The sequence below is a fragment of the Protopterus annectens genome, chromosome 9.part0, assembly GCF_019279795.1.
Source record: "Protopterus annectens isolate FY-2018-M chromosome 9.part0, PAN1.0, whole genome shotgun sequence".
NCBI lineage: Eukaryota > Metazoa > Chordata > Ceratodontiformes > Protopteridae > Protopterus > Protopterus annectens.
The window spans coordinates 356,519,747-356,544,958 of record NC_056743.1 but is presented as its reverse complement, the minus strand read 5'-3'; positions in this window follow the sequence as shown (position 1 = coordinate 356,544,958).

The window sequence follows — 25,212 nt, the reverse complement described above, 5'->3', positions numbered from 1 at the left end:
TGTCATATTGGCCACACCACCATGTCCCACTTTGGCCTGGATAAAAGGTGCCTGTTAAAACTGGGTGGACTTCTTTCAGAAGGTCACCAAGGATATCAACTAAGGCAAAATGTGCACACTGCCTCCCGTGATCAGGCTAAGGCATTTGATACAACACCCTACACAGGCATTGTAAACAAAAGTACAGAATTAGGCATAAACCCCCTATCCAACATTCTGGATAGGCAGCTGGCTCACCGACAGATCACAGGAAGTTAGAATTGGAGAGACCACCTCCACAGAAAGGCCAGTCACTAGTTGAGTCCCTCAGTGTTCCGTGCTAGGTCTGTGTCTCTTTGGCACCTAGTGTTTGGAAGTTAAGACCAACATCAAGGACCTATGGCTGACCAAGTTTGCTTCTTGTAGGAAGGGCTAGTGAAAAAAAATAACTGCTGCCAAAGTCATGGCTTAAAACCATGATTCACAACTGTCCAGATTTTTGCAGACTATTCAGACTTTTGTCTCATATTTTTGATCTGTTCCCCTTAAAATTTTTGTTTTTCTGGCAAAATGTTTAGGAGTAAAGTGAGAAAATAATGAGAGACATTTAACAACAGATGTCATAAGCTTCAGAAAAGTCATGCTAATGCAAAATAATAACAACTGTGTCGTTAAGAGCCATATTTAAAATGTCTTCATTGTTTTTGGTCCTCCCCACCATTATTTATAGCTTTGTATAGACTGCTTGAGCCAGGAGGTTGAGAGGTATCCTTAAAACTCACTGCCAAGGAATACTTAGCAGTACCTTTTTGGAAGTTGGACACTGGGGAAAAACATCATTAATAAAACACCTCCCAAAAGTAGCCCCATAATCAGGGATTTGGGCACACATGTAGATAGTAACCTTGCCTTCGAGCAATGTGTGTAAGGGAGAAAAAAAAAGTTATTTTATTTTATTTATATCACTCAACTTGTAAAGGCATGGCATCTAGGTCCAGACCCATTCAGTATAAATCTCCTCAACAGATCCATTCAGTATAAATGCCCCTCTTCAGTATGTGCCTGACCAGGCATATGCAACAATTAGAATATTCAGAGGTTCCACACAAAAAGAATACTGGGAACAAACACAATGCCCTATACAGATCACCTCAAAGTCCTACTTCTAGATTTTGTTTCCTACAGACTGCCGAGAGCTGGTCTACACCTGGCATATAAGACATGGTTGGATCCCACTCTGATCAACCTTTTGTATACATGTCAAATGAACAGCATCTGAACTATAAGACCTTTGGAGCTAAACTTTGCTTACAACAAAATCGGACATGCTGGATAGGCAGTGGTTGCTAACCTGCCTTACACCTATGAAAGAAATATTGCCTTTTACTCTCAGACTGCTTTTTTTCCTGCACTCTTTCAGCACATCTTAACATTAAATCGGGGGGGGGGGCACTAGTCCCCCAGCAGCCATGAGGTTTCTAGATACTCCAAGATGCATTTTAGAGATTTTAATACGACCTTTTCATCCAGTGATGGTCTGAATGTAAAACATGATTAAAGAAATGCAGCTGTTGCCTGTATTCCTTCATGTGCACCCTAAATGATGAAGAGCACCCTGTAATAACTACAGTAAGATGGGGTCAGGGGTCTGCGAGGCACACAGAAGCCATGAGATTATAGATGCTCAGAGGAGCATTTTAGGAGCTCTTTTCTCAGCCTTTTGATTCAGTGATGACCCAAACAAAGATCATGCACAAGGACAAGACATACAATATTACTTTTATTATTGTAAGGAAAAGACATGCAATATTACTTTTATTATTATTTATTATTCTAAGGAAAATACATTGTATCCAGTTCTAATGCTCACAGCAAACTAAACACCAGTTCACAATAAACTGGTAAGAAAATGTCTGTGAAGATTCATAAAACATATCTGTGAAATAGTACCTACCACTCACCTTAATGTAGGTAGTCACCATCTGTATAACCACCTGTACTGTTAAATTGAGATTAAAGTTAAAACAATATTTCAAGATGCTGAGGATGCATTTATATGCAGCATGCCCCCTCATCCCCTACTTCCAAAAGGCAGCCACCTACTGTGTACCCTTCTGATGTCAGACTGGAACAAAACAAAAATGTATATATATTTGCCGTCAGACATAGATAAACAGCATGTAATTATTCTTCTCAAATGACAGCCTCCTGTATATGCAACAGATGCTTGATTGTGAAGAACATGAAAAAAATATTACAATAATGCTTCCAACTTGCTCCTTCTAGACACAGCACAATGCTCCTATACACATTACAATGACCCTCCACACTCCCCTTTGAAGTTTGTCAAGAAATTTAAAGAAATAATGACCACACTGCAACCATCTCAACACAAGATAGAGTGACCTCTGAGGCTCCCCCCTACACATACACACAAATACATACATCTTCATTGCACACCCATGACCAGAGTAGGTTTTAGACTGGAGGAATTCTGACAATCTTTTTCCAAGTCCATATCAAAATCTACTTATGCAGACTTGGTGTTCGGAGAGTGACAACTTTAGCCCCCACAAGTTCTGAAGGTCTGAGTATCCTGTGATGTGTTTATCCTTTTTTGAGATGACTGCTATACTGAGCAAGTGATAACAGGTGTGATGCCCATGCACTGGCCCAGCAATCAAGGAGCCCCAATCCTCCCCACTAACACCAGTGAGGGGCATCCACATAGGAAAGGATAACAAATACACACACAGTAAAGTACAATTTCCCTTAAGAGCACACAGAGATCACAGTCAGTCTGGGGCTGGTTTCTCCCTTTCTCTCCAGATCCATAATAAGACTCCCCACTGGCACAGCTATAGGGTCCAGATCTCAGCCTAGTGGGCAAGATAAAACCTCCAGTGCTTCGTGTCCCTACCCAAGTAGCTGGCACACACACTTTGAGATAAGAGTTGTATACAACCACACATACACTCCTGGGGAAGGCTGGCACAGGTTCTCCAGCTGTGCCCCTTTTTCCCAGACTATACGGTAGTACCACGTGCCACCACCCATTAATATTTACCAGCTACTAAAACGTCCTTATGAAAGGGTGTCCAATTATACTGCACAATATTATTATCCAAATGGTAAGTGCAACTGAACAGTCAAGGCTTACTGGGGTGGCTTGGCCAGTATCACTATATACATGCAATGTACTCTAGAGCTTAAATTATCTCTACACAAAGCAACCACATTTATTATTAAATATTTTTAAACATTTAAACATTCCAACTAATAAAAACATAAGACAATACTTCTTACTACACAGTGCTAGTCAAGAGTTCAGAGATGACAGAGAAATGCTTAAAATAATACAGTAGAAAAGTTCTGACATCAATACAGAAAAAAATAATCTAATCTTCCTATTTCCTAGCTATATCTAAGAGAAAACACAGTTCTAAAATAAACTTGCATATAGAGCATAGGCAGTGCTGGTGAGTTGGATGTTCTCAAGACAAATGTTAAATGCCCTCATTCTTTTTCTCCTTAAATTGATTAACAGTACTACCGATTCATTTCAGATTACATAATTTCTTTCTGGTTCCCAGGCTAACAGAAACTCAGAGGTTAATAGCCCTTTTGATCTTGCAGCTGGTCAGGAAGCCAGAGCAATAAAAGAAATTATACATGCAAATTCTAGCCATCAACTCTGGCCTCAAAACAATAGGCAGAATGCCTCCCTCTAGACATCTCATTTCTGAGTTTTAGATCAAAGAATTTCACAATGCTTGACTTATCAGCTTTCTTACAGCAGAGTGCACTGTTGTTGCATTTTGACTGTGTAATGTTTATTTATTATTTTTCTATCCTTGGTTGATTGGTTTAGACCCACTAGGCTAGTATCCTCTTTTCAGGGGTGACCCAAAGTGGTATTTATATTACTAGGAGAAATTCTGGCCAGGGCATCAGTGAACTTACCTTATTCTTTTTGATAGGTGCTGTGGGATCTTTTACATCCACTTGTGCTACCACCAATTCAAGCAGATGGGATCTCAGTTTAACATCTCTTCTGAAAGAAGGCACAATCAAGAGTCAGCAATCAATCTATCTGGTCTGGAAAATGAACTCCACTCTTTGCACCAAATGTGAGTTTATTACCTAAGAAATAAACTTTCAAGACCGGAAAAACAAACTAGCAAAAACCACCGCTAATTCAAAAGCCAAGAACTCGACTCAGGCCAGTCCAAAACTTAAAAAAACGTAAAAAACATGTTTTTTTACATTTTGGACTGGCCTGAGTCGAGTTCTTGGCTTTTGAATTATCGGTGGTTTTAGCTAGTGAGTTTATTACCTGTTGTACCATTGACTCTACTAAACATTACCATATGCCGTATCCTATGTGAAATATACCTGTCCCATTAAAGCGTTCTGTGGATGTTACAGAAAACTTTACATCCTTAGAGTATTTCTCATGCCATTTGACTTGGCGATGTTTAGTAAATCCATCAGTACTGATTCAGAGGATGCCTTATATAACAGACATCACTTCTTAGAAATCAGTAGTACATGGAATGTCATGACAGAGCTTTGAGTTGGTCCATGTAGGAGATGTTATTTAGGCATTATATCCTTTCAAGAAAGATATCTCTGTGGGCATTCCAGTTGTTGCATGTGCCTGGACAGATTCATCCAAAAAGGGGCATTATATTCAATGATTGGCCTAATGAGGGCTTAGTAAAGGGGGACAATGACATCTCTAGATGTAGGCACACTCCCTTTGTTTATAAGCTGTGCAATATAGGAATTCTTTTACAACAGTGGACACAAGGCAATGCATACAGCCTACCTCAGCCTGGCCATGGCCTTCAATACCATTCCCCACTCAGGTATCATTGATAAACTCAAACTAGACATCAATCCTTACATCACTAGGTGGGTTGCAAATTGGCCCACAGACAGGACCCATTGAGTGAACACTGCAGATTCCAAGCCTGACTGTCAATCGGTCATGAGTGGAGTTCCACAGGGCTTGGTCCTGGACCCTCTCCTGTTTGGCATCTACTTCTCAGAAGTCCAGACCAACACGGGACTCTGGCTGACCAAGCACACTGATGACTGCAAGCTAGGAATTATTATCAACTCCCCAAGTTATGCAGACATCCTACAAAAGGGCCTCTCTGAGATCAATGACTGGTGTCAAAGCCATGGCCTGAGGCTTAATGCCAAAAATGCATTGTCATCCCCTTTGGAAAAAACTCAGTTCCCATGAATTACCATGTTGATGGTAGCCCAATGAACACTGAAGGGGCCATAATAGATCTGGGCACCCAGGTCGACAGCCACCTCACCTTCGACCACCACATGTCCTTCTATGTGGCACATCTTATAACCAAAGGTTGTGCATTCAAGAAGAAAGAAGTCAACATTCCTCTCTACTCATCCCTCATTAGACCAATCATCGAATATAACGCTGCATTCGGCATGTACCTGGGCCAGACACCTACAACAGCTGGAGAAGCCACAAAAGTACCTCACAAAAAGAATCCTAGGCCTTGAACACATGAACTACATGGACAGACTCAAGAAACTTCAGCTGTTCCCAGTCTGTTATCTACTTAGAGGTTATCTCTGCTTGACTTACAAAGCCATGTCCTACCTAGACCTACTTGAAATGCTACACCTAAAGAAATCCCAATCCCCCCACAACACATGCTCCAGAGACCACAACATCATTACCACAATTAACAGAACATGCTGGAGGGACAGGTTCATCTCCAAAAGACTGCCCATACTCTGGAATAAGCTTCCCATTCATCTCAAGCAGAGCACCTCGCTGGCCTTCTTCAAGAGAAATTTTGACAAGTGGATGGGTATCAGAAAGTTCACCCCAGGGATCACTCCAGTTGCCCTACTAGATAGGGGCACTGTGAATTAACATCGGGTGGCACGATGCCTGGGCAATTCTTTTGCAGTTAGGCTTGTAAAGGCTCCGAGGCCATTATCCTAGTACATACTTGCGAACCTATGTTGCTCAAAAGTTAGTTGACTAGTCATAGTGGGACTAACCTGGTCAACATATGATAAATACCACTGTTCTGGAATAGACCATCCATCCACATAAAACAAAGTTCATTCTTGTCCACATTCAAGTGCAACTTGGATCTCTGGATGGGAAACAGAATATTTATACCATAATTGTCCCCTGTGCTGCTAACAGAAGCAACTCATAAATTCTATATCTGATGCAAGAGTCCCTTAAAATTGTGTATGGTATGATGCCAGTTATTCACATTAGGTGTAATATACAAGTATTGGCCATGAGATGGGCAAGTCCGAATGCTAACCAAATGGGATAGGTTAACATGACCACAAAAAGGAACACTGGCTAGGCTTAAAATGGCCTGCAAAGAAAGCTAGCCTAGTACTTGCTATGAACCTATAGGAAATCCCCACAGAAGCTGAACTACCCCAGACACAGTCCAAAGCAGTAATCAAGGAGCCTCAATCCTCACCACTGACACCAGTGGGAAACATTCACTTTGAACAAAAATGGATGCACACAGTATTTTCAGATGCAGCTCTCTGCACAAAGCACAATTTCCCTTAAGAGCAGACAGGGAACATACTCCAATCCTGGGACTGGGTTTCCCTCTCTAGGCCCCAAATAAGATTCCACCTTTCCCTCTGCATAAAGCAGTACTCTGTGTCCCTGTTCCAAGTAGCTGACATACACAGCCTGAGATTTGACTTTCTCACACACACACACACGCACACACACACACACACACACACACACACACACACACACACACACACACACACACACACACACACACACACGGGTAAGGCTGGCACAGATGTACCTGCTACACCACCTTTACCCAGGCTATAAGGTAGATTCACTGCCACCAGCCAACTACTTTAAGCTCTTACCAGTGTACCAAATTACTCTTAGTAAAATTAATACTTATACAAATTTGAGTGCTTCCAAGTGGCAAGATTTTCAGGAGCATGAAGCCACAATGTCACCCAAGGTTAAACTATTTTCTAAAAGACCAGCCACAATGAGCAGTATAGATCTATTAAATAATAAATGATAAAACAGAAAACATGAAAATGCAGAATATCTATCTACAATAAACACTCTGGTATCAATCCACATGAAATATAAAAATAACACAGATGGAAAGATTCAGACAAATGCAGAAAAACAATATTTAAGCTAATTTCACTATTTTCTTGAGTGAAGAATTACTGCTCCCTGGTTACTTAATAAAGCAAGGCAAGATGAAGTAGATGTGTCTTTGTGCCAGTTTCAACAACAACGTGCCGAGTATGTCTATCACATCTCTCACCAATATCAAAAATAATGTCATTGCTGGCTATAGGACATCACATCAGCTCACATGGTTCTTTGGATCCCACACTACTCCCCTGACTAGAGGCTGAGATAGGGTCTAGCACAGGTGTGTTGCAATACACACCTACAGCTTTGCTAAGGCATATGGACACTGTAAAACAATTCCAATACTTTCATTTAACCAGCCATTCTCTGGAACCCCAGGACAGCAATTTGTTCACCACTAAGGACAATAAGAGCCCAGGATTTTCCCAGACATGGCATCTCTGGCTGTTAAAGTCTACAAGATAAAATTGCTATGGCATAAACCAAGTCATTTAATTTCTAGCCATTTTTCTTAAGGTAAGCTGAGCGGAGCTTAACCCCTTCCCTTCTAGCATACTCTATTAACATGTATACACTTTCTCAGCTATAACAGTACAGTCTGATAAAAATGTACATTTATTTTCTGTCCAGCAGGACCCACTGTTCATACATTTTTAACACTAGCAGGCTTACAAATACATTTTCAGACAAGCACCTGTACAAAATCAGTTTTATATACAAATGACATAAAATTCAAAATTTAAAAATTTTAGCAGCTTTAACAAACAGGTTAGACAAGACAGACAAGCAATGCTGCTGTATGCAGACTATTTGAGATTATAGGCAGACTGAACAAGAACTCCAGAAACTGATAGGGGAATGGAATGCACAACTGGGGAGAGGACTGCACAACTAGAGCCAAACAGGATGAATCCCAGTACAGATAAGACAGTTAGATTGCTGGTAGAAGGGAAAATGGTGGAATAGGTTAGCAGTATTTGGGAGGAGGTGGTTGAGGAGTAGGAATGTCTGAATGAAGAGGTCAAAGCTAGAATCAGAGTGGCTGCAAGCAGTGTCAGTGGTAGTGTGTGACAGAAGAATGCCAAAGAAGTTGAAAAATAAGGTGCACAAAACAGTGGTGTGACCACTACTAATGTATGGTGCATAAAAAATATTCATATACACCCCATGCAACTGTTATTTTAAATAAACATTTTGCAAATGACGTAACAGATGTCAAGGATGTCTGAACTGTTGTTCATGAATGAAAGTCAATGTAAATTATTAAAAGAAGATCCAAACCAGTACCAAGCACTCGGGTGGCAACAGGAGCAATAACGCAAAAATGTGATAAAGCAAATATGCTTCAGTTTATTCCACAAACCACAGAGATGAATAATCCAAAACAGTGCAATACGTCACTGTATAGTGCATTGAAAGAATACTAAAAACAAGTTGTTACAAACAGATGGTTTAGCGCTTTCATCTGACAAGTTTCTGAAGAAATCTGCACTTGTCAGATGAAAGCGCTAAACCATCTGTTTGTAACAACTTGTTTTTAGTATTCTTTCAGTGCACTATACAGTGACGTATTGCAATGTTTTGGATTATTCATCTCTGTGGTTTGTGGAATAAACTGAAGCATATTTGCTTTATCACATTTTTGCGTTATTGCTCCTGTTGCCACCCGAGTGCTTGGTACTGGTTTGGATCTTCTTTTTGGTTGTTGTCAACGTTTTTTGGTTCCAATGTAAATTATTAAGCAATGCAATTGATGTCCACAGTGTCTGCATAAGGGAGCTTTTCTTCCCAGGCTTCCAATGAAAAGGGCACTGGTCAGACTTTCCTGGTAAAAAAAAAAAATAACCTATAGTGTGTGTGTGTGTGTGTATATTATATATATATATATATATATATATATATATATATATATACACACACACACACACACACACACACACACACACACACACATACACACACATATATACACACTTTTTTAATTAAAAAAATAAAAAATATATATATTTTTTTATATAAATATTATAATATATATATATATATATATATTTTTATATAAATAGTATAATATATAATTATAATTAACATACATATACACACACATTTATTTTACATTTGTTTATCATGAGAGTCTTACTGGGCATGAATCCCATTTTCAGGGGACGCCCGGGGAGAAAAGCTCTGCAAAGTTTAGTACAGTAAATGCAATAAACAAGTTAAAGTACAGTACAAAAGAAAAGAGGAGATGTACTATATTTATACAGTACAATCAGTATAGAATAGGTATACAATTAAGCAACATTATGTGACAGATGTACCATACAGTTGTAGGACATATTCAGTTATATGGTTACAGTCATACAATGGTTAACACAATAATCAGAAGGTTAATACAATGCTCAGAAGTATATATATCTACATCTCTTTATATATACATACACACACACACACACACACACACACACACACACACACACACACCTAATCTATTATGTACATATCTATATCTATACATCTATACATATATATCTACGCCTGGGCAGTGAAAGCAGAAATGAGGAACCTAGAGGAGATGGAGATGAAATTCCTGAGATGGGTGGTAGGATGCACGCTGTGGGACATCAGAACAGGAGCTCAAGTAATTCCAGTTTCAGAGAAGGTCAAAGAGAACAGATTATGGTGGTTCAGGTATAAATGTAAGAAAGAATAAGAATTTTGAAAAGCTGATTTGGGGCAGCAGGAAGAAACCACGGGGAAAAAAAAAAAAAAAAAAAAAAAAGAGACAGATGTGTGAAGAAAAACCCTGTGACAGTCGGGCCTGACAGTTGAAGAGGCAGAAAAGGGCCCTGAAATTGAAAGAGATGGCAACAGTTGATCCAACATGCTGCCCTTGTGTGGAAAATGGGAAAGGGGGGGTGGTGATGATTAAAGGGTCACACTGGTTCCATGCTATATATTTTCTGTCTAGTTTTTCATCAGTGTCTTTATTGCCTTTGCTAATAAAGAATATGTTTCTTCTCTTTGTTTTGGTTTCATTGCATTAACTTCTCATTGACAGAGTTATTTAATGGTGCACCTGAGATGGGGACTTGGAAGCAGGACTTAACAGGGACCTGGAATACACAGTATCAGTCCCTTATTTTGAGATCTATGAGCTATTTATCACAGACATAAGATTAAATATAGAATTTGAAAGTGGTCAAGATGGAAAAATCTTTATTGAAAGCTGAGAAAAAGTAAGAAGCCTTGAAGACATGAACTAGTTTTTCAGCACAGTGTTGTCTTGAGACAATATATCTTGCCTGTGCACTGACTGAAGGATTTGAAAGAAGTGGGCTCAAAACAAGGACTTCACAGGAAAGAAGTGGGCTCAAAACAAGGACTTCACAGGAAAGAAGTGGGCTCAAAACAAGGACTTCACAGGAAAGAAGTGGGCTCAAAACAAGGACTTCACAGGAAAGAAGTGGGCTCAAAACAAGGACTTCACAGGAAAGAAGTGGGCTCAAAACAAGGACTTCACAGGAAAGAAGTGGGCTCAAAACAAGGACTTCACAGGAAAGAAGTGGGCTCAAAACAAGGACTTCACAGTGCTCAAGATTAAGGGAGATCATTAAAAGGAAGATTTAGTTAACTGGAAGGCATTGAGATAGGAATTTAAGAAAACGAGACAGACATGAGCTAAATACCATATGGGGAGGCATAGTAAGAGAGGTGAGATGGATTAAGGATTTAGGATACATCCACCTTACCTGCAGGCATTTATTTTCACAACAGCTAAAGGAAGCAGCAGCAGATAGAAGTTGATTGAAAAGTATAGCACTGAGATGACAGATGATGTGCTTATAATCGAATGTCAAGTATAGCATGAAGGCTGTAGTAATTATCACTACGGCACTGAGATGTGACAGATGATGTGCTTATGATCGAATGTCAAGTATAGCATGAAGGCTGTAGTAATTATCATTGTACTGTTGTATAAAACATTATACTGTCTGGCAATATTAGTGAGCCGTAATGGTGAAAGATGGTTATTTTTAACAGAGCAATAGATGCCGCTCCTACCATGAGACTCTGCATACGCACAATCTTCAAATACCTATAGAAAGATCGGTCACTTTCAAACAAGAGCAACAGTTCCATTATTCAGGCACTCCTGGCATCAGTTACCTCATTTCTTGTTTCCAACAGATAGATAAATCAGTAAAATAAATGTCCTAACATTCTCTTCCCAATGTTTGCATAGGACAAGGAAGCCCTCTGTCACCTAGGTGCAAGGGCTGGGCCAGTAAAGTATAAGATGGTGTCAAGGGCACCACCTTAAGGCTCAGCACTAGATAACAAATGAGCCAGCCACAGTGCTGCCTAGTACAAGTGATCCAACCATATTGGATTGGACATTACAATTCTGAGACAAGGTAATTAATTTAAGCACAAACAGCAGCAATAGAAAAACATGAGATGCCAGGAGAAACTGCTTAACAGTACTTAGTGTGGAATAGATGCACTCTGGAAACAAAACCAACATTTTATGGAGAATTGTTAAGCATTTACAAACAAAAGCAGACCTAATATTCTATAGAGTACAATCAGTCTCAAAGAAAAGACATTCTCATCTGTCACTATCTAGGACCACCTCTGGGTAAGACAGATCACAGCATAAAGCTTCTGGCAGATTTACAGCCAGGTGTGGATGTGCTTAAACATTGAACTTCCTGAACAAGAAGTCCATTCATGTAAGAAAACAATGATCATTTATTGTTTTATACCTGCTGATTTATTCTCTCTTTCAGGCTCCTATAAGAAGAATATTCAGAGTATATTTGATTGTTAGACTGTGTATTTTTCCTGACATCTGGTACAGCTTATGGAAGGAAAGCATCCTTCAGACATACACAGACCGTTGCTATTTTTCAAGGATAAATTCCCCTTATCTCAAATAGCCTCATACATTCTGTAATCAGTTCAATTCTTTGTGTAATACAAGGGGGTGCTGAAAGTCTCAGCCAAATCAACTTTCTAAATTTTGAGTGTTATTTTGCCTGTGTAGCTGAAAACAAGGTTATTTCATCTTGTAAAGAAAGAATTTGCAGAATCATAATGATATGTTTTGACATTGACATGGTTCAATTGAAGATCTGAAACAATGAAAAGTCTGGAATTTTCAAATGTGGAATTCTGAGCTGTCATGAAGTTCCTACTCCTGCAGAAGAGATCGCTAAAGGAAATGCATAAATTTATGATGCAAACAATGAGTGACAAGTGCCCAACTGTGAAGACGTGGTGTGCAAAGTTTCAGCATCAAGAGTTTGAGACCAAAGATGCAGCAAGGCCTGGGAGGCCTTAAGCGGCGTCAACTCCTGAAACTGCTGACCATGTTCCATGACCAGATTTTGGCAGATCGGTGAATATTGGCTAAACAACTGCTAAGACACTACAGCTGTCCAGGGAATGTGTTGGGCTTGTAATCTGAGAACAGCTGGGTATGCAGAAGCTGTCAAGCAAGAAGATGCCCAAATGTATGAATGCCAAGGAGAAAAGATGTCCAGTGGACACTTCCAAGTTGATTTTTGTGGCATTTTCATTGAGATGATGCCACCTTTTTGGAATGACTAGTTACTGTTGATAAAACATGATTATACCACTATGATCCTGAGACAAAACAACAGTCCATGCACTCAGGTTCACCAAGGCCAAAGAAGTTCAGGACCCAAAAATCAGCAGGAAAGGTCATGGCCACAGTGTTTTGGGATCAGGAAGGTGTTGTAATGACCATCTTCCAAGGGTCAAAACAGTTAATGCAGAATACTACTGTAACTTACTGTGCCAATTAAAGGAGGCGTTGAAAGGAAAAAGGAGAGGGGAAGCTGCAGAACGGAGTTCTCTTTTTGCAAGACAATGCACCTGTTCACAAGGCTGGCAAAGTGATGGATGTTTTGATGACATTAGGGTTTAAGTGCATAGATCATCCCACTCACCAGATTTTGCTCCATCTGACTATTTCCTGCTTCAAAACCTCAAGAAAGAAAGTTTGAAAGGGCAGAAATTTTTGAGTGATTTTGGAGGGGATTGTAGCAATGGAGCAGTATTTCACTGACTAGACTTCAGACTTTTTTTGGCAGAGTTACAGAAACTTCAGACATGATGTGCCAAGCGTGTTGAACTTCAGGGTTAATATGTTGAATATCTTGTAAGTTTTATGGCTCCATGTCACTCCCTTCTTGGTCGGGCTTAGAACTTTTCAGCACCCGCATGAAACTCAGTGCAGGCACGGCTTTAGTGCTATATAGTTATTAAAAAGTCAGTTTCTATGAAATACTAATAAAGCTAAATTTTGCAGTAGCAAATATTGATAACACTTATTTTAACACTAAATGCTTGGATTATTAGTTTTAACAGTAATGCAAAATTATAAATATTATAACCTGACTCTCTGGTATTTAGGGATTGAGCTCTTACTGCAACCCAGATGAATACGGTTCACTTAGTGGCCATGAGACTCCAGCAGAAATACAGAGTCCGAGAGAAGTGAAGGTTGTGGCATAGGAAGTGCAATTTCTGTAGCAAAGACCAGTAAGACCACTTTTCATGCTTGGGAGGGGAGTGGAGCTACTTGCTTCAATGTCCCTTTGAGAAGTGAGGGGTGACCTCGATGTCCCATGATCTCGATGTCCCTTGAGGAAGTGAGGGGTGACCTGAGCAAACAGTGAAGTGCACATTACCCTTCATCTCAAGCCAGGAGACCAGAAGGAACATAGGGCTTTGCAGAAAACCTTCATACCACCTTTAATACTTGTCTAAATGATTGTCTTTCTTAGTGAAGCTTGCCTTTGTGATGGGGAATGAATGAGTCAGCTGGCGGTCAGGTGGATGGTGATTGACAAACATTGGGGGCAAAGTGTTTGAAAAAAAATTTATACATTAGTACAGCATATTCTGCATATGAGGGCTAAAATCTCCTGTAGAGGGAGTGCATAGTCCCCACACACCAGCCTTTCAATCGAGATAGTCATGCAGTGTTTAAATTCAAATCTCTGCATGTAAATTCAATGAATTCATTTTGCAATATAAAACGCCAACAACTGCTTTTAACAAAACATGCAGTAATTATTCATTTGACAATGGTACCATTATCTGATTGACGTGCATCTCTTAGTGTCTTATTTAATATTTGCAATAGATTTTGTCCATGTACAACTTACTGAAACTTTGGACTAATCAGTGATGACAACTCTTAATGTATACAATTGTTTAATTTTGTTATTTGCATTTGCAACAGAGCCTTGTGATTCTTAAGGGGCCTGTCATTTAGCTGGTTTATAGCTAGTTCAAGTTAGTTCAGCCATGCAGTGCACAGTCATTGGTATTTTTCTGAATTTCTTCTTTCAAATGTCCAGTCAGATACCTATTAATTCAACTGCATGTGAGCAATACAGCCTATGTAGAACCGAACGGATCTGGTTTTCCTTTTACTATTCTTTTATTTCTTGCCCAGCAAAATCAATTATTTCATATGTGTTGTATACATACCTCTCACCCTCTTAGCAAAAGAAATCTGGACAAAGACAAAAATAATGGGAGGACAAAGGCCCAAAAGTAGGGACAAATTTTAGATATTGATAAACAGAAAGTCACTAGAATAACAGGTTTTGCATTAGTACACATTTTCTGAAGGATATTGTATCTGAAACTCAAATGTCTGTCATTATCTAGTGACTTCAATTCTCAATGATTTGTCCGAAAAACACATGAGGAAGACAAAAAATGAGGCAAATATCTGAACATTCTACAAAAATCAAACAGTTGAGAGGTATGCCTTGCACACAATTTACTCAAGTCTTTCAGTATTGCTAGCTGGTTCACTTTCTTACTAGGTGAAACCCTTAGCAAATGGGAAAAAGTGTCACTATCAGGCAATATTGCTCAGTTTGCTTTAATGGCAATGGTCCAATAAAGTCAGTTTGCCATAGTTGCCCCAATCTACCAGTTGGATGCATTTCCTGCATGGTTCAAGCTCTAAGCATTACCACTTTGTTGACAAATTTCACATGGCCCAATGATATCAATAACCAATATCTGTTTAAAATTATTACTTTACGTGAGCATATGGTCTGTCCTTGCTTACATAACCCTACCACATTGCAGTGCCTTTTTAATGCATATACATTGCTAGCTCACATTTTATGGATGTACGTATCTGTAAATTTTGTGTTCATAGGTTTATACTAGGCTAACTGCCCTAGGGCATTTATAAGCCTAGCCCAAAGTTATGTGGCTTACGCCGCCCCTTATGTTAGAAATACTGTGCCCATTTAGTTTGTTGTGCCTCTGTCCATTAGTGACACAGAGATGATTCCCGGGGTAAACCTACGATCTCCCATCCACCGGTCAAGATTTCTCTTGAACAGAGCCAGCGAGGTGCTCTGCCTCACATGGACCAGGATTTTATTCCACAGCATGGAGAGTCTCTGGGTGATAAATCTATCCCTCCAGCACGTCCTATTTATATCTGTGCTAAGGTTTAAGTCTCTTGCTCTAGTGGTTTTGGTGGATTTGGATTTTTTGAGGTGGAGCATGTCCATTAATTCCGGGTTGGTCATGGCCTTGTATGTCAGGCACAGGTCACCTCTGAGCAGACGGTATGCAACTGAATAGAGTTGGAGTTTCTTCAGTCTGGCAGCATATGACAGGTTTTGGAGTCCCTTTATCCTTTTGGTGAGGAACTTTGGGGTCTCTCCAATTGCTGCAGGTGTCGGGTGAGATACATCCCGAATGGGGCATTGTACTCGATCATTGGTCTGATAAGTGAAGAGTACAGGGGAACAATGACCTCACTTGATCTGGATGTGAATCCCTTCATGATCAGGTGGGCAATGTAGAAGGTCTTTTGAACCACTTTAGCAACGTGAGCGTCAAACGAGAGGCCACTGTCAACCTGGGTCCCCAGGTCCCTGATAACCTCTTCTGTGCTTAGTGGGTTGCCACCTATATGGTAGCTTGGGGTTACCTTGTTTTTCCCGAAGGGTATGACTATACACTTTTTTGCGTTTAACTTCAGGCCATGGCTCTGGCACCAGCTATCAGTTTCCGTGAGACCCCTCTGAAGGATGTCTGTGTCCGATGTACTATCCACTATGGCACCCAGTTTGCAGTCATCCGCAAACGTTGTCAGTCATAGTCCTCCTATGTTTGCCTGTACTTCTGAGAAGTAGATGCCGAACAATAGGGGGCCAAGGACTGAGCCCTGTGGGACTCCACTTGTAACTGGCTTGGAGTCTGACATGGCTCCAGCAACTCTAACCCTGTGGGTTCTGTCCTTTAGCCAGTTTGCAACCCATCTTGTGACATATGGGTTTACATTTAAGCTGGTAAGTTTCTCTATAATACCCGAGTGGGGTATTGTGTCGAAAGCTTTTGCAAGGTCAAGGTAGGCTGTATGGACTGCCTTTCCCTCATCAATGGCCTTGGTGACTGTTTCGAAGAAGTTGACCAAGTTCGAAAGGCAAGATCTGCCCTTGACAAAGCCAAACTGGGTTGGGTCCAATGTCTGCAAGTCCCCTATGTCCTTGTTTATGAGTTCCATTATGATCCTCTCCATAGCTTTGCAGACCAGGCTTGTTAAGCTTATGGGGCGGTAATTACCAGGGTCCATACAGGCACCGCCTTTGTGGAGTGGGACCACAGTTGCCGTACGCCACTCCTTGGGCACATATCCTGTGGTGAGGCTAAGATTAAACAGCTGCCTTATGTGCGGGTTTAGTTCTTCATTGAGTTCATGTAGCACACAGCCAGGGACCCCATCCGGTCCCATTGATGCTGTGTTTTTAGCTTTAGAGAGAGCAGCTTTCACCTGCGCATTTGAGATGTCTGGGAGGCTACTCTCAGTTGGGATAGTTATCTCTCCTTTTGGGGGAGAGGGGGGTGAAGTTTGCGCTGTACCTGTCTGCCAGTATGTTGGCAATGTCTGTGGGTTCAGTGATTTTTGTATCATTTTGGACTAATTCTGAGCATATCTGGGAGTTTCCACCCAGGTTTCTGACATAGCTGAAGAAGGCCTTATGATTGTCTTTTGAATCTATGGCAATTTTTCTCTCAAAGTTGGCCTTGGATGATTTTATGAGGGATCGTAGTTTCTTGCTAGTGCTGATCAAAGATGCCTTCCCTTTTTGGGATTTTGCTCTATCATGTAATAGCTTTCTCCTGTTGTTGTAAAGTTCGTTTATGGCTGGGGTCCACCAGACTGGACGTTTGCCCTTGGTGGAAAGAGTCTTGGTTTTATTTGGGATTGCCTGATCCATGTGGGTTTAGAGAGTAAAATACTGAGGATGTGTAGTAACTGCATTTTAAAGAAGCATCAAAGTTTAGGCATTAGGTGTGTAATTTGTGCTTTTGGGTTGGGCTGTAGAGGGTGCCCAATAGCGTAGGTAACTTACTACTTGCATCCAACAGCAGACTATGTGTGCTACATACACGCACGTGCACACACAGTTTTGTTTGCTTCTCTTGCATGTACTGCGTCACAGCATGCACTTTTAGTGATTACTTCTGAATGACAGAAAAGAGGTCTATTTTTTGCCCCTTGGTCTTTTTGTTTTCTTGCACTTTTCTTTCAGTAGCAATTCTCTTTTATAAAGCAGTTGGCCTTCAAGCATCCACAGTACTGCTTGAAGGCTGATTTTCCTCAACCTTTCAAGTTTTTATGCACTGTGACATCCCGTATGCTGTTGTATGTTAGTGACCTTCTCTTGATCTTAATTTGTGTTGCCTCTGCCATAGAACATTTTCCTGAATTGTTGTGTGTTGTTCTGAACTTAGTTTTATAATCCATTTTCTTCTGGTGGATTGTAGTAGTTAGTACTGGTCTGATCTGTTAGACTGATTTACCCTACTTTGTTTTAATTGAAAGTAGTTTGCTTTTCCAGGTTATGTGGCTTTTATTATCTAGTGGTGTGCATATTTTGTTTTATGCTGCCCTGGCACCATTTTTGAGATGCATTTACTCTTTAATTATGCATGCATCCTGTTTATGGTCCTGCAGAATGCTTTCTTCTGGAAAATAAGTGCACCTTCCTGACTGTCAGAAGTAATGAATGAACCATGGCTGTTGCTGGCTGGGAGATCGGAATTCCAAGTTTTCGTACCTGTTCAATTGCATCATCTCTGCCTGTGCCCCAGTAGTTATGCAGCCATCTTGTCATTCCTGACTCCATGAATTTTCCTTTAGAACTTCATATTGGTCAGACTTCATCAACTTTCTTTATGAAGTGTGAGCCTTTAGGTATTGTATGCGTTACATTTTTTTGAGCATTTGACCAGCTTTCTTAACCTTCCCACAAGATTTGTCATGGATCTTCCAATCCCATACAGAGAACCAGGTTATTAGTATTTTATGTATTACCCAACAACTGGTGTAAATATAAAGATCTCTGCACAGAAAACTACTGATGACCAATGTAGTACAGGCAGACCATGGATTATGCAGGACCTTCAATGTAGAGTAGGGTCTCAGTTCTTGGCGCTGTATGCTGCTGTCTACATTTTGCCATTCCTGACCACTGTAACAGAACAATCAGAACCATGCTTTCTGATGCTCTAGCTTATTGGCATGTCCTTCTTCCAAAATAATAATCATTTTACTGTAGTTTGGACTCCCCAGGCACAATATTAGATAACTGGAGATATCATTGCAACCTCTGTATAGTCAAAGCTTAAGTAAATAGGGCTTTCGTCAATGTGTCAAGACAAACCAGCACTGGATAGGGAGCTCTACCTCAACAGTCACTATCAGCTGTGTTATTATTCATTCAACATGGAGCAGAGCAGTGTACATGGGTTATGCATGCAGTTTTCAGGGGCCCTAAAGTACTTGAGTCCTGACAAGACTTTAGGACCGAAATCCTAAATTACCACTTCTGGTTGGTACAGTCTTTTTGTCAAAGCCCCCTGGGCATTACAATGTTTTGAAAAGTCACTTCAAGAACAAACAATTGTGGACAGTCTACTTACTGACTGTTTTACTTTGTCACAAGTGTCTCTGTCTTTAACTGGACTGATGTTTTAAGATTTAGACCCCAAGTAAAAATCAGCCTCCTTCTTTCCCATTATGTGACAATTCGTGGGGCAATTCATCAGTCTAAGATGGGGCACAGGTGTCTCCAGAGCCCCACTGTTTTGGTACTGTATGCTTTGTATTGCTGCAGGTGGCATTTCTCTCTCTAGTTTAATTCCACATCATAATATTTCTTGCTTTATTTTCCTTTCACAGTCCACCCACAATTGTGAAAATGTTATAAATTTCAATGCAACTTGCACATAAGAGTGCTGCCCTGTAATCAGAAAGCCACCCATGTGATCACATCAGGATGCCCCCCTGTACTCAGAAAGGCACCTATGTGATCACATCAGGGTGATGCCCTGTACTCAGAAAGGCACCCTTGTGATCACATCAGGATGCCCCTCTTGTAATCAGAATAGCACCCATGTGATCACATCAAGATGCCCCCTGAAATCATGTCACCCATGTAATCACATCAGGATGCCCCCATAATCAGAATGTCACTCATGTGATCACATCAGGATGCTCTCCTGTAATCAGAATGTCATCCATGTGACAGAATACATATTTTCAAGCTGCAACTCCTGCTATTAGTCCAGGACTAAGGATGGGGCTGTGTAGATATCCTTGTATAGCACTTGAAAGTTACACTGTCTACCATCCCAAAAAAAGCTATGCTTTCTTCTGCAACTGGAATCGAGAAGAAAAAATTGTCCAAGTCCAAAACTACATGATATCATCCATCAAAGACGAGAATGGCTGCTCGGTAGAAGAAAATAATTACCGTTTGAGGAAAGAGCACAATTGGCTAGAGCCCCAGCTGAACTCCTTTCCAGTGGTTATTTTGTTTCTCCTAGTTGATTAACAGTGTGCATCGGTGCTCAGAGAAATGCAGTTAAAACCTGCACCAAGTAGACAGCAGTACCTCTGCTAGGTAGATAGCACCTTAAGTTCAGTTTTGTTCAGTTTTCACCCCACCAAAAACCTTAGTACACTTACTACAAACTCAGGTGCATACTAGCAGTAATTGGAGAGTGAGAGAGAGAGAGAGAGAGAGAGAGAGAGAGAGAGTGAGAAAGAGAGAGAGAGAGAGAGAGAGTGAGAAAGAGAAAGAGCGAGAGAGAGAGAGTGAGAGAGAAGTGTGAGAGAGTCAGAGAGATAATGTGAGAGAGACGGAGGGTGTGAGAGAGGGAGTGTGAGAGAGGGAGCGTGTGAGAGAGTCAGAGATAATGTGTGAGAGAGACGGAGTGTGTGAGAGAGGGAGCGTGTGAGAGAGTGTGTGAGAGAGTGGGAGAGTGAGAGTATGAGAGAGAGAGAGAGAGCAAGAGAGTGAGAGCGAGTGGGGCGAGACAGTGAGAGTGAGTGAGAAAGTGGGAGAGAGAGTGAGAGTATGGGAGAGTGAGAGAGAGAGAGCAAGAGAGCGAGTGGGGCGAGACAGTGAGAGTGAGTGAGAAAGTGGGAGAGAGAGTGAGAGTATGGGAGAGTGAGAGAGCAAGAGAGTGAGAGCGAGTGGGGCGAGACAGTGAGAGTGAGTGAGAAAGTGGGAGAGAGAGAGAGCAAGAGAGTGAGAGTATGGGAGAGTGAGAGAGATTGAGTTTCTGATTGATAGAAAGAAAGAGAGAAATAGACTGGTGACCCCATCTCTGTAGAAAGTGGGAGACAGAGTGAGAGACACAGTGAGAGAGATAGAGAGAGAGCGAGAGTGAGAGAGAGAGAGAGAGCGAGAGAGAGAGAGAGCGAGAGCAAGAGCAAGTTTCTGATTGATAGAGAGAAAGAGAGAGAAATAGACTGGTGACCCCATCTCTGTAGAAAGTGGGAGACAGAGTGAGAGAGACAGTGAGAGAGATAGAGAGAGAGCGAGAGAGAGAGAGAGAGAGAGAGCGAGAGAGAGAGAGAGAGAGAGACAGTGAGAGAGATAGAGAGAGACCGAGAGAGCGAGAGAGAGAGAGAGCGAGAGAGAGAGAGAGCGAGAGCGAGAGAGAGAGAGAGCAAGAGCAAGTTTCTGATTGATAGAGAGAAAGAGAGAGAAATAGACTGGTGACCCCATCTCTGTATTCAGGACTATAGGACTCCTTAGGGGTGATACCAGCCTTGTGTGCTGGACCATTTTGGATTTGGGTGTCCAAGATCTCCTCTTTCTCCACAAATAAAACAGTCATACATTAGTACCAGACATCTGAACCTGCTGCAGATATTAAACAAATCATGCTGGAGATGCACATTAGTCACCTAACAACTATCATTTCACTGCAACAAAATGCATCTCCAGATCAAGCAATGTGATGCCTTAAGGAGCAACTAGACAGCTGGCTGGATATTCCTAACCTCACTGCCAGCATGACAGGCTAGGTATTCCTAACCTCACCACCAGCATGAATAGCTGGGTATTCATAACCTCACTCCTGGTAATACTGGCTGGGTATTCCTAACCTCACCGCCGGCATAACTGGCTGGGTATTCCTAACCTCATCACCGGCATGACTGGCTGGGTATTCCTAACCTCACCACCAGCATGAATAGCTGGGTATTCATAACTTCGCTCCCGGTAATACTGGCTGGGTATTCAAACTTACCCCCCGGTACGACTAGCTGGGTTCATAAACTCACCCCCAGTATGACTGGCTGGGTTCATAAACTCACCCCCGGTATGACTGGCTGGGTTCATAAACTCACCCCCGGTATGACTGGCTGGGTTCATAAACTCACCCCCAGTATGACTGGCTGGGTTCATAAACTTACCCCCGGTATGACTGGCTGGGTTCATAAACTTACCCCCGGTATGACTGGCTGGGTTCATAAACTCACCCCTGGTATGACTGGCTGGGTTCATAAACTCACCCCCAGTATGACTGGCTGGGTTCATAAACTCACCCCCGGTATGACTGGCTGGGTTCATAAACTCACCCTCGGTATGACTGGCTGGGTATTCATAACCTCACCCTCAGCATGACTGGCTGAGTTCATAACCTCACCCCCAGCATGACTGGCTGGGTTCATAAACTCACCCTCGGTATGACTGGCTGGGTTCATAAACTCACCCTCGGTATGACTGGCTGGGTTCATAACCTCACCCCCGGTATGACTGGCTGGGTATTTATAACCTCACCCTCAGCATGACTGGCTGAGTTCATAACCTCACCCCCAGCATGACTGGCTGGGTTCATAAACTCACCCCCGGTATGACTGGCTGGGTTCATAACCTCACCCCCAGCATGACTGGCTGGGTTCATAAACTCACCCCCGGTATGACTGGCTGGGTTCATAAACTCACCCCTGGTATGACTGGCTGGGTTCATAAACTCACCCCCAGTATGACTGGCTGGGTTCATAAACTCACCCCTGGTATGACTGGCTGGGTTCATAAACTCACCCTCGGTATGACTGGCTGGGTTCATAAACTTACCCCCGGTATGACTGGCTGGGTATTCATAACCTCACCCCCAGCATGACTGGCTGGGTATTTATAACCTCACCCCCAGCATGACTGGCTGAGTTCATAACCTCACCCCCGGTATGACTGGCTGGGTTCATAACCTCACCCTCAGCATGACTGGCTGGGTTCATAAACTCACCCCCGGTATGACTGGCTGGGTATTTATAACCTCACCCCCGGCATGACTGGCCTATTGCACTTTGAAGGAGGAGGTGAGATCTAGGGATAGGTACAGCTAAGGGTTAAAAAGCAATGTGGCCCATAATGGGTACCTGTAAGGGTTAAAAGTTGACATGGCCCAGTTGCCTTTAACTTCTTATGATTCTATGATCAACTGAAGATTTTGTTCTCCACAGTGATCAAAATATTATCAGGAACAGCAAGTGCCAGTGGTGATGCAATGTTGTTCAGTCCTTTGTAGTCTCTGATCATTCTCCATGATATACTGAGCTTTTTCTCTAGCCACATGGAACTGCTGAATGGATGCGCAGTCTGATTGTACCAGTCCACAACAACTCCCGAGCTTCTTCTACGCTCTCAGTATACTGGGTACAGGACACTGATTACGATCAGAGTGGGTCTCCTATTGGTAACAGATCTGCCCCCACTTACCTTCAGTGTGAATGACAGAGCACTGCCAAACCCGAAACTCGAAGGGTCCTCATGTACTCTAAGGTTTTCCCTCTCAGTATATCTATGCCTAAGATGTGCTCAGCTGTAGGGGCTATTCCATGTGTAATCCACATAGGGACACCATATCCAAAAACTATTTTAACCCTTATTTCTACCCCATTAGTTTATGCACCTCTATATAGACATCCCCTGTAAATCAGTCATTTCTGCCCCCATATTTACTAATGCCATGATATGCTGTGGCCTGTTATGGCAATAAATCGTAATGGTGCTCACTGGCACGAGTCCCCAGGTGCATTCCTCTCAGGGTTCCCTTCCTGTTTTGTTGCTCTTTCTTCCCTGTACCTTTTGCTTCTTTTCGGATTTCTTATACATCTATTCTGTGATAATTCTATCAATATCTTCTGCTGTTACTCCCCGTTTTAAAAGATCTATGTGCTTTCTGGTTAGTTTTTCATCCTGCTTCCTGTTTGCTTTGGCCTTATATGCCTTCTTTAATTCCCTTTCTATTTTTAGTTCTTCTGGTTGTTATAATGTGTGCAGCACATCTGAAACTTACTGTCCAACACTGCCTCCTACAGATGTCATTAACTGTCCCTTCCACATACGGGTGAAATGTTTATTATCTTATTTCTCATACTACTAGCCATTACTCGAATGTTTGGGTCACACTATCGTCTGAGCACCACCTTGTTCAATCTCTGATGAACAGACAGCAGCCACTGAGGCCATTGTGAAGTCTCTGCTGTTTTTCCAAGATTTATGTTCAGAAACACTATTATGTGCTGCTAGATAAAATGCAGCTGCAAGTTAAACAATCAGAATCTGAATTATTGCATTATGTAGATTTAATGCATTAGCAATCTGTTTTAAATACATACAATATACAAGACAGAAGTACACGCCCATCTCCTCTGCATTTAATGTAGTGCATTACCTCTTGTATTACTAGACAGAAGTACACGCGCATCTCCTCTGCATTTAATATAGTGCATTACCTCTTGTATTACTAGACAGAAGTACACGCGCATCTCCTCTGCATTTAATATAGTGTATTACCTCTTGTATTACTAGACAGAAGTACACGCGCATCTCCTCTGCATTTAATATAGTGCATTACCTCTTGTATTACTAGACAGAAGTACACGCGCATCTCCTCTGCATTTAATATAGTGTATTACCTCTTGTATTACTAGACAGAAGTACACGCGCATCTCCTCTGCATTTAATGTAGTGCATTACCTCTTGTATTACTAGACAGAAGTACACGCGCATCTCCTCTGCATTTAATATAGTGCATTACCTCTTGTATTACTAGACAGAAGTACACGCGCATCTCCTCTGCATTTAATATAGTGCATTACCTCTTGTATTACTAGACAGAAGTACACGCGCATCTCCTCTGCATTTAATATAGTGTATTACCTCTTGTATTACTAGACAGAAGTACACGCGCATCTCCTCTGCATTTAATATAATGCATTACCTCTTGTATTACTAGACAGAAGTACACGCGCATCTCCTCTGCATTTAATATAGTGTATTACCTCTTGTATTACTAGACAGAAGTACACGCGCATCTCCTCTGCATTTAATATAGTGCATTACCTCTTGTATTACTAGACAGAAATACACGCGCATCTCCTCTGCATTTAATATAGTGCATTACCTCTTGTATTACTAGACAGAAGTACACGCGCATCTCCTATGCATTTAATGTAGTGCATTACCTCTTGTATTACTAGACAGAAGTACAAGCGCATCTCCTATGCATTTAATGTAGTGTATTACCTCTTGTATTACTAGACAGAAGTACACGTGCATCTCCTCTGCATTTAATATAGTGCATTACCTCTTGTATTACTAGACAGAAGTACACGCGCATCTCCTATGCATTTAATGTAGTGTATTACCTCTTGTATTACTAGACAGAAGTACAAGCGC